Genomic DNA, 17,866 nt, shown 5'->3' on the forward strand with positions numbered 1-17,866 from the left:
AATCTAGGGGTCTCCAGGCATGGGGCTGAAGAGTTGGGGATATTTGGAGATATTTGATGCTTCATCTTGATTTGTGCATGAATAACCTGTGGAGAATTTAAATTACAAATTGTAACCTTTTTTTTTTTTTTTTTGGTACAAAAAATGAAAAGTAGTACATTCTCATTGCAACAAATGCCAACAAGGCAGAATGAAATAGAATAAACAATGTTAGGCCGGGCGTGGTGGCTCACACCTGTAATCCCAGCACTTTGGGAGCCCAAGGCAGGCAGATCACTTGAGGTCAGGAGTTTGAGACCAGCCTGGCCAACATGACGAAATCCTGTCTCTAATAAAAAAATACAGAAATTAACCAGGTGTGGTGGTGCGTGCCTGTAATCCCAGCTACTCAGGAAGCTGAGGCAGGAGAATTGCTTGAAGCTGGGAGGTAGAGGTTGCAGTGAGCCAAGATGACGCCATTGCACTTCAGCCTGGGTGACAGAGGGAGACTCTGTCTCAAAAAAAAAGAAAAAAAGAAAAAAAGAAAGAAAGAAAAATAGAAAAAAAAAAAAGAAGTACTATAGTATTTATTTCTTTATCTAATGCCATCGTTTCATTCCACCAAGGTGATTGACATCCCCAAGGTGATTGACATCCAATGTTGCCGGTTTGGCTTTTACGAAACCCAATTTTTTTCTCTGCTTCTATAAACATGCATGATGCCTTCATTCTTTCTCTGATTTTTTTAAATAAAAAAATTTCAAAACTAGAGACGAATCGTAAAAATAGTACTAAAAACAGCCATATATCCTGCACATTTGTTTCTTCTTTTCCTTTCTCCTCTCTCTCTTGAACCATTTGAGTATTAGGTGGAAATAAACGGAAAACATCACAACAGACTTCACCATTAAATATTTAGCACATATTTCCCAAAGACAATTACATTTTCCTACGTGACCACAATATCCTTATATCCAGGAAGCTTAACACTAATACAGTAAATGCAGGCCAAAATCAAATTTCCCAGTTTGTTGCAGTAATGTGCTTTATAGTTTGTTTTAAAACCAAGATTTAACCATGAGTTTGACATTCTGTTTCACTGCCAGGTCTTTAAGCCGTAAGAATTTCTTAGCTTCTTTTTATGTATTTTGGGACATTCACATTTTTGCAGAATCCAGGTCAACTTTCAGAAGGTTCCTCCACTTGATTGAGTTTGTATGAGGTTTTTCTCATGACTGGAATCAAGTTATTCGTTTTTGTCAGGAATAGTACATACATGATGCTGTCATCTTCTCAATGTGTCGTATCAGGAAGCACGTGGTGTCCGCATATCCTGTACCTCACTATATATATGTGTGACCTGAAAATAGTACCCTGTCAAGTGAAAAAGAAAGGTAGAGAACAATGTGTACAGTGTGTAAGCGTTTGTATAAAGAAGCAGCAGATATATGTAAAATGTCTCTGGAAAGAAACGCAAGCAAGTTACAATGCTTGCCTTGTAGGAGAAAAGAGGAGGATCTGGAAGACGAAACAGGGAGGGAGACGTGTTATTGAATATTGTTTTTCACGTTGGAATATTGAACCATCCGATGGGACTCAGAGATGGATTGAGAACGCCGTCGGGGAGGAGGAAGGTGCCCAGAATGACTCTGACATGGTCTGGCTTCGAAAATAGAGGGTATTATGCGGATTAGCAAACTAAAATCTACAGATAAAAGGTATGAGATCTAGTGCAGGGTTCCTAGAAAATGGGGAGGAATGGGATCCTACAAAGCACAGCGGAGGGTCTGGCCTTTGGCAGGAAGAGATGCAGAGCCGCTTCATGGGGAAATAAAAAACAGGCTGCACAGTGATGAGGTGGCAGGTTTGTGGCGTCGGTAGCAGCCAATGTAATTTTTTTTTTTTTTTTTTTTTTTTTTTTGAGATAGAGTCTCACCCTGTCGCCCAGGCTGGAGTGCAGTGACACCATCGCACTGCAACCTCCGCCTCCTGGGTTTAAACAGTTCTCCTGCCTCGGCCTCCCGAGTAGCTGGGATTGCAGGCATTATAGGCACCCGCCACCACGTCCAGCTAATTTTTGTATTTTTACTAGAGACGGGGTTTCACCATGTTGGCCAGGCTGGTCTCGAACTCCTAACCTCATGATCTGCTTGCCTCTGCCTCCCAAAGTGCTGGAATTACAAGTGTGAGCCACCGCGCCTGGCCGCCAATGTTATTTTTACGTCTATCTTTGTTGACTTTGCCCCATGGGCTTGAGGGGAATTCACCAATTGCGCTTTTCTTCTCTCTCCAAAGTTGGGGTCAGTTTGACGGGGATCACAATGCCTGCTCTGGTATATTGCACCCAGAATTAGTACCACCTGACCAGCCACAGGGAGTGATGGCTAAGTGCAAGGTCAAAGTCAAGACAGTGCTCCCTGCAGGCAGGGAGAGCTGAGGAGAGAGAACAAGAGGATTGTATCTTCCAGTCCTTTTCCTTTCTCCATTTACTAATCAGAGAAGTGAGCGAGGAAATACAGAGAGATCCAGAGTGTTCCACTAGTGGATATCACTCCACGTGAAAATTTGTAATTCAAGGCTAGGCATGGTAGTAGTGGCTCACACCTATAATCCCAGCACTTTGGGAGGCCAAGGCTCAAGGATCATGTGAGGCCAGGAGTTTGAGACTGGCCTGGGCAACATAGTGAGACACTGTCTCTAGAAAAAGATTAAAAAATTAGCTGGGCATGGTGGTGCACACCTATAACCCCAGCACTTTGGGATGCTGAGGTGGGAGGATCGCTTGAGCCCAGGAGTTTGAGGCTGCAGTGAGTTATGATTGCACCACTGCACTCCAGCCTGGGAGGCAGTGAGATTCTGCCTCTTAAAAAAATATGAAACCCTGTCTCTACTAAAAATACAAAAAAAGTTAGCCGGGCATGATGATGTGTGCCTGTAATCCTAGCTACTTGGGAGGCTGAGGCAAGAGAATCGCTTGAGCCTGGGAGCTGGGGACTCTGTCTCAAAAAAAAAAAAAAATCATATATATATACACATACACACACACACATATATACACCTATATACACACACATATATACACACATATATACACACATATACACACACATATACACACATATACACATATACACATATATACACACATATACACACATATACACACATATGTACACACATATATACACACATATATATACACGTATATGTAAACACATATATATATAAAAGAAAAGAAAAAGAAGTTTTCTATCATGATCATTTTCTTCAGAATTCCGATAAACATACTTATTTCTTTATACCTCTGCCAACATTGGGTTATAAATATTTTTAAATTTTGCTTATTGATTAGGCTAACCATGTTATCTCAAAATGGGGAGGTTTTTCAACTGCTTTTGCCTGGGCCTCACTTCTGTAGATTCTAATTCCATTGGTTTGACGGGAGTCTCATTGTGTATTTAAAAGCATTCAAAAACCTCATGCATGATGCTCATGGTATACAGCTAAGATCAAGGCAGCCCTGAGATTTGATTAGGGATGGAGTGGGGATGGTATCAGCACATACTTTCCTCTACCTTTAATTTTCTTCTTTGATAAGAAATTTGCTTTATTTCCAATCGAATCCCTTTGTTTCACCATGAAAAAGCTGGGACTCACCAACACGGGCAGTACCTGGTCCCACAAGGCCTCTCCGCTGGCACTGATCTGTGGTGCAGGAGGAAGCTTTCTCATTCTGAGGCCCAGCCACATCTCCAGATCTCAGCTTGGGCTGGGGGATGCATTAGCAAGGCTCTTGGGCCCATGGCACTGTGTTGGTTCTGAAGCGCAGGAGTTGTGGTCAAACGCCAGCATCACATTTCATTTTGGTTCAAGTTGTGTTGTATCTGGCAAGTATTCTTTGGCATTTGTAGGGCAAGGTTAAGGCTGTCTCTAAGTTTCAGTTTGGTTTTCATTTTAATCATTAGTTCCTTTGTTGGTTTTTGTAGGTTTTAGGGAGGAGGTTTTAAAAATGTCCACTTACACCGTCATCTTTCCTGGAAGTCTCCACTTCTTTCCCTGAATTAAAATCAAAACAAAACAAAACAAAAAACCAAAGCTTAGAAGTGTTGGTTTTAGAGGAAGACATATGTTGCCAAACACTAATATAATGCTCTAAGCTTTCTCACTCCCCCTGCAGCGGCTATGTTTAATCAGATCTGTTTCAACATGCCCAGACTAAATAATATGCTCATTTTCCTAATTTACAGTTTTTAGCTATTATATTTTGATTTTCTTCTCTTACATTGTAATTTATGTTCTTCTAGTTCTTTGATTACTTACTGTGTCAATCAGATTGAGCTAATAATGCACAATAATAATAATTGTTTTTAATTCTGTAAGTTTAGCTTTATATATTTTGAGCCTATATTATTAGGTGTATCCAATTTTTGAAATGTTCTATCTTCCAGGGAGATTGGCACTTTTTATACAGTTTTAGTCCTCCTTGTTAGTTTTACATTCTTTTATTATTCTTTTAGTGATATCCCTAGGGACTGCAATGTGTATCCTTGACCCACCGATATATATCCTAAATGAGTACATTTATCACTTTAATGCAAGTTGTATCTAAAGTTGCAAGGACCTTAGAACACTTTTACTCCGTTTACCCCTTTCTTACCTTTTGTGCAATTGTTCTCATGTATTTTATTTCTTAGTAGATTTAAGAACCTACCAAACATTATTAACATTTATTATTAGATTAAAATACGATAGTTACTCAGATTTATCTACATTTATCTACTTTCCAGTCTTCCATCTCTGTTCCTCCATTTGAAACCATATTTTTTTCCATCTGAATAGCTCACTATAGCAATTCTTTCTTTTTAGAAAATTTTAAGCACAATCTTTAATCTAATTTTTAAATTATCATTTTAAATGAACACATAATAATTGTGCATATTTATGGGGTACAGTGTAATATTTCGATAGATGTATACAATGTGTAATGATCAAATCAGGTAACTAGAAAATCAATCACCTCAAACATTTATCATCCCTTTGTACAACCATAATTTTTTTTTAAGGCTTCACTTTCTTCTTTTCAAATCAACTTTATTGAGGATAATTTACATATAATAAAATGCACCCATTTAAAATGTACACTTTGATGAGTTTTGACAAAATGTATAAACCTTTGTAACCGTCACCATAATTAAGACATAAACATTTCCTTCAACCTAAACTATTCCCTTGTACTCTGATGGAGTCAACCACTCAGCCCCAGGAATCCACCGATTTACTTTCTGTCACTATAGATTGTCTTTTTCTGTTCTAGAATTTCATAATAATGAAATAATGGATATGTATTATGAATAATTTTTCCTTATCTGTGACTTGTCTATTCATGTTTTCAAAAATGAAATTTTCAGGGCATAAGATTTAAAATTTGTGAAATCAAAATGATCAAATTTTTCCTTTATGACTTGTGCTTTCTGTTTTGTTTTGTTTTTGTTTCATTTTGTTTTTGAGAGAGTCTTGCTCTGTTGCCCAGGCTAGAGTGCAGTCGTGTAATCCCGCCTCACTGCCACCTCTGCCTCCTGGGTTCAAGCGATTCTCCTGCCTCAGCCTCCCGAGCAGCTGGGAGTACAGGCGCGTACCACCATGCCCGGCTAATTTTTGTATTTTTAGTAGAGATGATTTCACCATGTTGGCTAGGCTGGTCTTGAACTCCTGGCGTCAAGTGATCCGCCCGCCTCGGCCTCCCGAAGTGTTGGGATGACAGGCATGAGCCACAGCGGCTGGCCGATTTGTGGCTTTTGTATCCTCGTTAAGCAATTTTTGGCTGGGCATGGTGGCTCACGCCTGTAATCCCAGCACTTTGGGAGGCGGAGGTGGGTCAATCACTTGAGCACAGGAGTTTGAGACCAGCCTGGGCAAATGGTGAGACTCTGTCTCCATAAAAAATACAAAAATTAGCTGGGCATGGTGGCGCGAGCCTGTACTTCCAGCTATTCCGGCGCTGAGGTGAGAGGATGGCTTGAGCCCGGGAGGTGGAGGATGCAGTGAGCTGCGATTGTGCCACTGCACTCCAGCTTTGGCAACAGAGCGAGATCCTGTCTCAAGGGAAATTAAAACAAAAAACAAAGAAAAAAAAAAAAAGAAATTTTTGCTTACTCAAGTTCTCAAAAATTTTCTCCTGGGTTTTCTTTAGAAGTTTTGTGGCTTTAACTTTTATATTTAGGACTACGATCCATTCTGAGTTAATTTTTGCCTATAGGGTAAATAAAGTATCAAAGTTCATTTATTTCCACGTGAATATCCAGTTATTCCAGCACAATTGGATGAAAAGACTATCCTCATTAAATTAATTAATTTGAATTAATTTGGCACCTTTGTGGAAAACTAATTGGTCACATGCATATGAATGTATTCCTAATCAGTTCTGTTCCTTTGCTCTATATATCCTTGTGCCAAACCACACTCTCTTGATTAGCTCTATAGTTAAGTCTTGAAAGCAGTTGGAAAGAAAGTCTTTCCAACTTTCTTCTCTGAAAAATTTGTTTTGGCTATTCTATGTCCTTTGCATACATATATAAATTTTTAAACCAGCTTGTCAAATTTTGCAAAACAGCTTGTTAGGATATGGATTGGGATGATGCCGAACCTGTAGATCAATTTGGAGAGAACTGACATCTTAAAATTATCAAACCTCTGATCCATTAACATGGTATAGATCTCCATTTATTTTTTGGTCTTCTTTAATCTCTCTTAGCAGTGTTTTGAGGTTTTTAGTATATAGAACTTACACTTATTTTGTTAAACATATCCCTAATATTTCATGTTATTGATATTATTGTGAATGGGACCTTTTTTTTTGTTTGTTTGAGATGGAGTCTCATTCTGTCACCCAGGCTGGAGTGCAGTTGCACGATCTCAGTTCACTGCAACCTCTGCCTCTTGGGTTGAAGAGATTCTCTTGTCTTAGCCTCCCCCAAGTAGCTGGGATTACAGGGGTCTACCACTACGCCCAGCTAATTTTTTTATTTTTAGTAGAGACAGGGTTTCACCATGTTGGCTAGGCTGGTCTCGAACTCCTGACTTGAGGTGATCTGCCCACTTTGGCCTCCCAAAGTGCTGGGATTACAGGCATGAGCCGCCACACCGGGCCTGAATGGAAGTGTTTTTAAAATTTCTTTTTTCAGTTGTTTATTGTTGGCATTGATCTTGTATTCTGTGACCTTGTTAAGGTCACTTTTTCATTCAAATACTCTTTTTTTAAATGTACACAATCATGTTACTTTTCAGTGGAAACAATTTTACTTCTTACTTACCAATCTGTATGCATTTTCTGTCTTTTTATTGACTCATTTCATGGCCGAGTCCTCCAACAAATGTTCAATAGAAGCCCTTTTCCTGATTTTACAGGGAAAGCATTCAGTTTTTAATCATTTTGTGTGACGTTAGCTGTAGGTTTTTTAGTACCCCTTAGCAGGATGACAAAGTTCCCTTTTATTCCTAGTTTCCCAAGTTTTCATGAAGAATAGGAGTTGCATTTTGTCAAATACTCTTCATGAATGCGTTAGGATGATTGTAATTTTTTTCTTCTATAAATAGGATAAATTATACTGATTCATCTTTTAGAATTTAAGATTTAGACTAACTTTGTGTGACTTAAAAACACTCCACCTTGTCAAGATGTCTTACCCTTTTTTGTTTTTTTTTTTTTGAGACAGAATCTCACTCTTTTGCCCAGGCTGGAGTGCAGTGGCGCCAACTCTGCTCACTGCAAGCTCCACCTCCCAGGTTCACGCCATTCTCCTGCCTCATCCTCCCGAGTAGCTGGGACTACAGGCACCCGCCGCCACGCACAGCTAATTTTTTTGTATTTTTAGTAGAAACGGGGTTTCACCGTGTTAGCCAGGATGGTCTCGATCTCCTGACCTTGTGATCCGCCCGCCTCGGCCTCCCAAAGTGCTGGGATTACAGGCATGAGCCACCGCGCCCGGCCGTCTTATCCTTTTTATATATTGCTGGATTTAGTTTGCTAATGTATGTTAAGGCTTTTTTGCGTTTATTTTCATTTTCTGCTTTGGTATTGCCTGTATTTAATTTTGATAAGAGAGACAGTAGCCTCATAAAATGATTTGAGCTGTGTGCCCACTCTCTATTTTATGAAAACGTTTTATGAGATTGATATTAGCTCTTCATTAAATGTTAAAAATCACCAGAGAAACCATCTGGGCACAGAGGAATTTGTTTATGTTTTGAGGGCATAGGAGGTTAATTATGAATTCAATTTATTTAAAAGATACAGGAATATTCAGATTTTTATATCTCCTTGGGTCTATTTTGGTAATTTGTGTTTTTTAAAAAAATTTTTCAGCCGGGCGCAGTGGCTCACGCCTGTAATCCCAGCACTTTGGGAGGCCGAGGCTGGCGGATCACAAGGTCAGGAGATCGAGACTATCCTGGCTAACACGGTGAAACCCCGTCTCTAGTAAAAATACAAAAAATTAACCGGGCGTGGTGGCGGGCGCCTGTAGTCCCAGCTACTCCGGAGGCTGAGGCAGGAGAATGGCGTGAACCCAGGAGGCGGAGCTTGCAGTGAGCTGAGATCCCGCCACTGCACTCCAGCCTGGGCGACAGAGCGAGACTCCATCTCAAAAAAATAAAATAAAATAAAATAAAAATTTATCTTTTGTTTAAATTGTCCATTTTTTGTCATAACATTGTTTTATAATATTCCCTTGTTATTCTTTTTTATATGGTTAGTATCTATAGTGATTCCTGATCTTGGTACTTTGTGTTTTTGCCATATTTTCAAATCAAGTTAGCTACAGATTTATTAATTTTATGACATTTTCATTCATTTTTCTGTCCATTTTAAAATTTGATTTTCCTATCCTTTTTCCTTTCTTCTGTTTTTTTTTTCAATTTAATTTGCTCTTCTCTTTTTAGCTTTTTAAGTTAGAATCTTAAAACATTGGCTTTAAACCTTTCATCTTTTTGTAAAGTAAACATTTTAAGCTGTAATTTTCCTTGTAAGCACTGTTTTAGCTGACCTCACAAATTTCAATCCATTGTGCTTTCATTTCATTTAGTTCAAAATATTTTTAAACTTCATTTGTCGTTATTCTTTGACATCCGCATTATGCGAAACTGTTTTTTACTTGTAAAATCTTGGGGAAATTTAAGGTATCTTCTTCTTATTGATTTCTAATTTAATTTTTAATTCCATTGTGGTCATAGAATGTTTCCGGTATGATTTGGATAACTTTAAAATCTCAAAGTGGGTGTTGTTTTTGTTTGTTTGTTTGTTTGTTTGTTTTGAGATGGAGTCTCACTCTGTCGCCCAGGCTGGAATGCAATGGCATGATCGCGGCTCACTGCAAGCTTTGCCTCAGCCTCCCAAGTAGCTGGGACTACAGGCATGTGCCACCACACCCGGCTAATTTTTGTATTTTTAGTAGAGATGGGATAACTTTAAAATCTCAAAAGTGTGTTTTTTTTTTTTTTCTTTTTGAGATGGAGTCTTGCTCTGTCACCCAGGCTGGAGTGCCATGGTGCAATCGCGGCTCACTGCAAGCTCCGCCTCCTGGGTTCCAGCGATTCTCCTGCCTGACCTCAAGTGATCTGCCCACCTTGGCTTCCCAGAGTGCTGGGATTGCAGGCATGAGCCACCACACCTGGCCTAAAATACTAAAGTACTGAGAATTATTCTGTGGCACAAGATACAGCCTATCTTTTATGAACATTCCAAGTGCACTTGAAAAGATTATGTTAACACAGTGCTCTATAAATTCAACATTTGGTAATGGTTCCGCACTCTTTAAATTAAATGCAGTTCACAATACATTTAGGTTTAAATGTACCATCTGGCTATTTCTTTTTTGTTTCGTGTGTTCTTTGTTGCTTTTTCCTTTTTCATGACTTCTTTTGGTATTGATTATTTTTCAAATACTGTAGTTACTCTCCTCTATTGGCTTATTTGCAATATCTCTTTGTGTTCTGGGATTTACAGTGTGCACCTTCAAATGTAACAGTCTGATATCAAATGGTATTATATCACCTCGTGGATAAATTGACTACCTTTTAATAGTATATTTCCATTTCCTTACTCCCTTTGTGTTACAGCTGTCATACATGTTTTACTTATACATGTCTTACAAATCCCATAAATGCATTGGGTAATATTTTTGTCTTAATCAGTAAACTACCTTTTAAAGAAAGTTAAAAATAATGACAAACTTTTTATTTTTATTCACATATTTTCCATTCCCAGGACTTATCATTCCTAAATTTCTGCTGTTATTTACTTCAGTCTGATGGCTATAAATTCTTGAATAGAGACAGAGTCTTGCTAGGTTGCCAAGGCTGGTCTTGAACTCCTGGGCTCAAGTGATCCTCCTGCCTTGGCCTCCCAAAGGGCTAGGATTACAGGCAAGAACCCCTGTGCCTGGCCTATAAATTATTTTACTGTTTATCTGAAAAACTCTTTATTTCACCTTTATTTTTTAAAATTAAAACATTAATTTGTATTTATTTATTTATTTATTTTGAGACAGAGTCTCACTTTGTCGCCCAGTGCAGTGGTGCAATGGCATGATCTTGGCTCACTGCAACCTCCACCTCCCGGGTTCAAGTGATTCTCCTGCTTCAGCCTCCCAAGTAGCTGGGATTACAGGTGTCCACCACCACGCCCAGCTAATTTTTGTATTTTTAGTAGAGACAGGGTTTCACCATGTTGGTCAGGCTGGTCTTGAACTCCTGGACTCAGATGATCCGCCCACCTTGGCCTCCCAAAGCACTGGGATGACAGGTGTGAACCACCTCGTCCAGCCATCACCTTTAAATTTAGAGACTATTTTTGCTGATTAGGAAATTCTCGGTATTTTCTTTTTCTTTAAACTTTTACTTTTGTTTCGGGGTACATGTGCCAGTTTGTTATATAGGTAAATTGAGTCTTGCAGGGATTTAGTGTACAGATTATTTCATTACTCAGGTAATAAGCATAGTATCTGATAGGTAGTTTTCTGATCCTCACCCTCCTCCTGCTCCTCTCTCAAATAGGCCCTGGTGTCTGTTGTTCTCTTCCTTGTGTCCATGTGTACTCAATGTTATAAGTGAAAACATGCAGTATTTGGTTTTCTGTTCTACATTAAATTGCTTAGGATAATGGCCTCCAGCTCTATCGTCGTTGCTGCAAAAGACATGATCACATTCTTTTTTATGACTGCGTAGTATTCCATGGTGTGTATGTGCCACGTTTTCTTTATCCAGTCTACCATTGCTGGGTACTTAGGTTCATCCTATGTCTTTACTATTGTGAATAGTGCTGTGATGAACATATGTATGCATAGGACTTTATGGTAGACCAGTTCATATTCCTTTGGGTATATACCCAGTGGATTGCTGGGTAAAGTGCTTGTTCTGTTCTAAGTTCTTTGAGTAATCTCCACACTGCTTTCCACAGTGGAAGGATTCCCTTTTCAGTAAATGTTACTGGCATAACTGGCTAGCCAACACAGAAGATTGAAACTGGACCCCTTCCTTTTAACATAGGCAAAAATCAATTCTAGATGGATTGAAGGCTTAAACATAAAACCTAAAGGGTTTATAGGCCTATAAAAACTCTTGAAGGAAACCAAGAAGATACCATTCTGGACATAGGTCTTGGCAAAGATTTCATGACAAAGATGCCAAAAGCAATGATAACCAAAACAAATATTGACACATGGGACCTAATTCAACTAAAGAGCATCTGCAAAGGAAAAGAAACTAACAAAGTAAACAGATGACCGACAGATGGGAGAAAACATTTGTAAAATATGCACCTATCAAAGGGCTAATATCCGGAATCTATAAGGTGCTTAAATTAACAAGCCAAAAGCAAACAACCCCATAACAAAGTGTGCAAAGGACACGAACAGGCAGTTTTCAAAAGAAGACATATACATGGCCAATAAGCATTTGAAAATATGCTCAGCATCACTAATTGTTAGAGACACGCAAATCAAAACCACAGTGACAGTTCTCGGTATTTTTGTTTTTGCTTTCAATTACAGCACATTAAAATTGTTATTCCATTGTCTTTTGGCTTGTATTGTTTCTTAAAAGAAGTTAGTATTACGTCTTCTCTTTGTTCTCCTGATATAATGTTTTTTTCTTCTGGATACTTTAAAAAATTTTTCTCTTTATCATGGTTTACAGCAATTTGATTATAAGATACTTTGGTGTGTACTTTTTGTATTTATCTTTCTTGCAGTAAATCGTGTCATGTGGAGCTGTATTTTAGGCTTTTATCAAATTGCGAAATATTAACCACTATTTATTCAAATGCTTTCTTCTGTTTAACCATCCTAACACACACACACCACACACACACACACACACACACACACGAGGCAAGCGCGTGCACAGAGTCTCTCTCTCTTTTTATCTCTCTTTAGGTATTAAAATCGAACATATGTTAGGTAACTTGATATTGTCCCACCTGCCATCAAGGATTTTAAGATTTTTTTTCAGCCAGCATTCTTTCTGTGCTTCAGTTGCTATTTTTTTCAAACTCACTTATTTTTCTACAATACCCAATGTCATGTTAAGCCCTCAAATAGCTTTTTCACATTAAATATACATTTTTTTCAGCGCTACAATTTTATTTGCTTCTTTTTTTAGATTGCATGCCTTCCTTTATTGTTCACAATTTCCTTTAAATCCTTGAAAATATTTCTAATAGCTGCTCGAAAGCCCCTTTCTGCAGATTCCATCACCATTGTTATTTTTCCTTCTGTTTCCATGGACACTGTGGGTGTTGTGTTGTTGAGTTTCTGAATTTTGTTTTTGTCCTTTGAAGAGTTTTGAAGTTTCTTTGCTAGGCATTTGATTAGTAACTTGGGAGTCACTTTGATCCATTTGATGTTTGCTTTTAAGCTTTGTTAGGTCGAGTCTTAACAATAGCTGTTATTCTAGAGCTAGTTTGTTCCTGCTACCAGGAAGGTGCAATTCACCTATGGACTCTATTGTACCCACTGGGTGCTCAATGCATTTTCTCACTCAGGATCATCAGAACTTGCCCATTTTCCAGTTCTTTCTTACATCCAGAAATTGTTCGACTTACAATTCTCCGCTAACTGCTCTCCCTAGCGGCATGGAATTTGTCTTCTTATGCACATCTTAGTTGTCATCTAAGAACTTAAATCCTTATGAAAAATTTCCATCTTTTTATCTGTGTAGCCTTCTCCTCTCCAGTTCTCTGCCCCCCAAAATCTAGCTACCTAAGCCTTCATGAACTCTGATCCCTCAAGTTAGTGAGACCCCTGTGTTCTGTTTGTCTTCCTTTTCCTCTGCAGTGATACGGATACTATCTCCAGGTAGAAAGCTGGGCAGTTGCAGGACACACATAATTTGTTCCTTTTCTTACATGGATCACAGCCCTGTACTATCTGTTGTCCAATTACAGAAAACACTTAATTTGTACATTTGTTTAGTTTCTAATTGTTAATAGTGGGAAGGAAACTAACTTATTATGTCGGTGCAAACGTAATTGAGGTTTTTGCCATTACTTTCTTTTTTTTCTTTGAGACAGAATCTCGCTCTGTCGCCCAGGCTGGAGAGATCTCAGCTCACTGCAACTTTGGCCTCCTGGGTTCAAGCAATTTTCTTGCCTCAGCCTCCCAAGTAGCTGGGATTACAGGCACCTGCCACCAGTCCCGGGCCATTTTTGCATTTTTAATAGAGACAGGGTCTCACTATGTTGGCCAGGCTGGCCTCGAACTCCTGACCTCTCAAGTGATCCATCCTCCTTGGCCTTCCAAAGTGCTGGGATTATAGGCATGAGCCACCTAGCCCTACCGCCATCATTCTCTCAGTGGTAAAAACTGCAATTACTTTTGCACTAACCTAGTAATATAGAAGCAGAAATTGCTCCTTTTCTTTTTAGTGGGCATGTTCACTGCGTTCAGAATTTAGTGGATAGCTATTTTCTTTTAGTGCACCAAAGATGATACCAATGATTGTAAGTTGTACTGGCTTTTATTATGTTTGTTAACAAGTCGTCTGTCAGGTGAATTGTTCCTTTGCAAGGTATATGTGTGTGTGAAGGAGAAGGGGCCTGGCTGCTTTTAATATTGTGTCTTGGCCGGGTGTGGTGGCTCATGCCTGTAATCCCAGCACTTTGGGAGGCCAAGGTGGGAGGATCATCTGAGGTCGGGAGTTCGAGACCAGCCTGACTAACATGGTGAAACTCCGTTTCTACTATAAATACAAAAAATTAGCCAGACATGGTGGCATATGCCTGTAATCCCAGCTATGCAGGAGGCTGAGGTAAGAGAATTGCTTGAACTCGGGAGGTGGAGGCTGCAGTGAGCTGAGATCACGCCACTGCACTCCAGCCTGGGCAACAAGAGCGAAACTCCGTCTCAAAAAAAAAAAAAGAAAAAAAAATTGTCTTTAGGTTTTAGAAATGTAATGATGACTGCTTTCATGTGGATTTCATTTGTATGTATCCTATTTGGAGTTTATAGGACTTCCTGAATCTGTGGCTTCATATCTTTATTGGTTTTGGAAAATTCTCAGCCAGCATCTCATCCACCTCACTCTTTCTCCCCTTTCCTTTTCAGACTTGAGTTATATATTTGACGATTCACTTTGCTTTAATTCTCTTATTCTCTTTTCTCCATTCCCACCTTTTTCTTCTCCTCACACATTAGCAGGATATTTTTTACTGACCTATTTGAAGTTCACTAATCTCTTCTACTGTGTCCAGTTTGCTTTAACCACATCTATTGAGTGCATTTTATTTATTTTTTGATAGGTTCCAGAATTACTACTTTATTCTGTGTTAAAAATAAACAAATTTTGGCAGGGTGCGGTGACTCACACCTGTAATCCCCACACTTTGGGAGGCCAAGGCGGGTGGATCACTTGAGGTCAGGAGTTCCAACATGGTGAAGCCCCATCTCTACTAAAAATACAAAAAATTAGCCAGGCGTGGTGGTGGGCACCTGTAACCCCAGCTACTTGGGAGGCTGAGGCAGAGAATTGCTTGAACCTGCGAGGCAGAGGTTGCAGTGAGCCGAGACTGTGCCACTGGACTCCAGCCTGGGTGACAGAGTGAGATTTCATCTCAAATAAGTAAATAATAAATAAATTTTAACTGAATAGAGATCAAATTAAACATTATATATGGGAGAATCAGGACAGAATGTATGTGCGTGGATTGTAGAAACAAGTAAGAGTATTACATCTTCATCCTTCAGTTAGGTGTTTTAATTGGAAAGAAAATAAATATTTTTTAAAAACCACTTATTTAGAAATATGGATATAACTATCCAAAGAGGTAACGGACTAGTTGAAAGTAGTTATCTTTGGGAAAAAGGAATGGAGGAGGAGGAAAAAGAGAACACTATTTTGCACAATTGACCTTTTAGAACTGTTTGATGTTTATTTTTAAATTCTACTTCTGCATAACAAATTACCATTTGACCTTTAACAATTATGGATCACATTAATAAAAAGTAAAAGTTCAATTATTGAATTAGAAAGAAATTAAGAATAAATAAATAGACTTTAGCTATTTAGTGGTGAATTTCTTTATCTTGTCATTCATTTTCTTAAACATCTATACAATTGTTTTAATGTCTGTTTTATATAAATCCAGCGTCTGAATTTCCTTTGTTTGGTTTTCCTATTGTCTGTTGTTTCTCTTTATTTTTTCTTAATTTGGTTCTTTTTCCGGACATGCCTGTTGATTTTTGATTAAATGCCACATGTTATACTTAAGAAATTATAGTGACTATACATTTGTTCTCTCTCTTCAGAGAGATTTAACTTTTTCATCTGGCAGGCATTTAGGGTACATAAAGATCATTTTTGGCTAATCAATTATTGAGATAATTTAAGGCTGAACTTGATTCTCCAAAGGCTTTTGGTTTGCCCTTAATCTTAATGCATGTAGTATTTCAAAAGCTTCAACTGAAACCCTGGGGTGTTTATGAGTGTCCCTCCTCCTAGGGAGGTTATAGACTCCCAATTTCCCAAGAATTCTCCTTCCTGCTGCTTGGTTTCCCCTCCCCTCCCCTCCCCTCCTCCCCTCCCCCCCGCTCTCCTCCCCCCTCCCCCCTCCCCTCTCCTCCTCCCCCTCCCCTCTCCCCCCACCCCTCCCCCCTCCCCCCCTCCCCTCTCCTCCTCCCCCTCCCCTCTCCTCCTCCCCCTCCCCCTCTCCCTCCCCTCCCCCATCTCCCCCTCCCCTCCCCTCCCCTCCTCCCCTCCCCCTCCCCTCTCCCTCCCCCTCCCCCTCCCCTCCCCATCTCCCCCTCCCCCTCCCCCCTCCCCCTCCCCTTCCCCATCTCCCCCTCCCCCTCCCCCTCCCCCTGCCCTCTCCCATCTCCCCCTCCCCCCTCCCCCTCCCCTCCCCATCTCCCCCTCCCCCTCCCCCTCCCCTCTCCCCCTCCCCCTCCCCCTCCCCCCCATCTCCCCCTCCCCTCTCCCCCTCCCCCTCCCCCCTCCCCCTCCCCTCCCCCATCTCCCCCTCCCCTCCCCTCTCCCCCTCCCCCTCCCATCCCCCGTCTCCCCCTCCCCCTCCCCCTCCCATCCCCCGTCTCCCCCTCCCCCTCCCCCCTCCCCTCCCCTCCCCTTCCCTTCCTCCCTCATTCTCTCTCTCTCTCCCCCTTGCCTTCCCTTCCCTCTTTCTTCTGTCTTTCTCTTTCTTTCCCTCCTTCCTTTTTTCCTTTCCTTTTCTTTCCTTTCTCTTCTTTCTTTCTCTCCTTCTTCCTTCCTTCCTTTCCTCTTCTCTTCTCCTTCCTTCTTCTCTTTTTCCTTTCCTTTCCTTTCGTTTCCTTGCTTTTCCTTTCCCTTCCTTTCTTTTTTTTCCTTCCTTCCTCTTTCTTCTTTCTTTCTCTCTTTCCTTCTCTTGCCTTTTTTTTTTTTTTACCTGTTCACCATGTGCAGTTTCAAACACAGGTGAATGAATGCCTTTAAGGGGACAATGGAGCACAATGATGCCTCCACTTTCCAAGGTTTCCTTTTCCTTCTATGCCTGTAATGCTCTGAAGATCTCTAAGATGTTCTTTACTTTTGGCATTAAATAATAGTATCTAATACATATATTATGTAATATTGTATAATATATAATTGTAATATACTATGTATGATATATAATTATATAATATATGTATGATATAATTATATATAACATATATTATGCATGAATATAACAGTACATGTAATATATATTATGTAACATGTGCCATTATATATTATATATAATTATATAATATATAATGTATTATGTATCATATAAGATATTATTTATATAAATATTTATATATAAATATAAATACCACATAAAGTAATTTATATATGAATATATAAATATATGTTCACACATAAATTTATATATTTCATAAATATATGCTATATTATATATACTTATATATATTTTTATATGTAATATTTAACCTCAACTCCATTTTGTTAGCTGGCTAATATACGTTTTGAAAATATTTTCAAAAAAGCAAAAAGCCATTTATATTCCATTTATAAAAAGCCATTTATATAATAAGCATATATAAATAAAAATGTATGAACATTTATATACATAAATAAAAGTATATATTTATATAAGTTAAAAATAGAAATATAAATATATAAACATATAGTCATCTATAAATAAATATATATCTGTTTATCCCCTCAATACTGGTTCTCCAGAGTTAGTTAACAGAAAGCATTGGAATTACATTTGGTGCACATATGTGTACATGGATCCCATATACAAAGTTTTCTTTTTCTTTTTTTTTTTTTTTTTTTTTTGAGACGGAGTCTCGCTCTGTCGCCCAGGCTGGAGTGCAGTGGTCGGATCTCAGCTCACTGCAAGCTCCGCCTCCCGGGTTCACGCCATTCTCCTGCC

General features: G+C 39.2%; 1 protein-coding gene across 10 annotated transcripts in view; it reads left to right on the top strand.

Annotated features, from left to right (window-relative positions):
- CALN1 (calneuron 1) overlaps positions 1 to 17,866 on the top strand; it is a 732,697-nt gene that overhangs the window by 154,667 nt on the left and 560,164 nt on the right. The window lies entirely within an intron of this gene.

The sequence above is a fragment of the Chlorocebus sabaeus genome, chromosome 28 (genome assembly GCF_047675955.1).
Source record: "Chlorocebus sabaeus isolate Y175 chromosome 28, mChlSab1.0.hap1, whole genome shotgun sequence".
NCBI classification, from domain to species: Eukaryota; Metazoa; Chordata; class Mammalia; order Primates; family Cercopithecidae; genus Chlorocebus; species Chlorocebus sabaeus.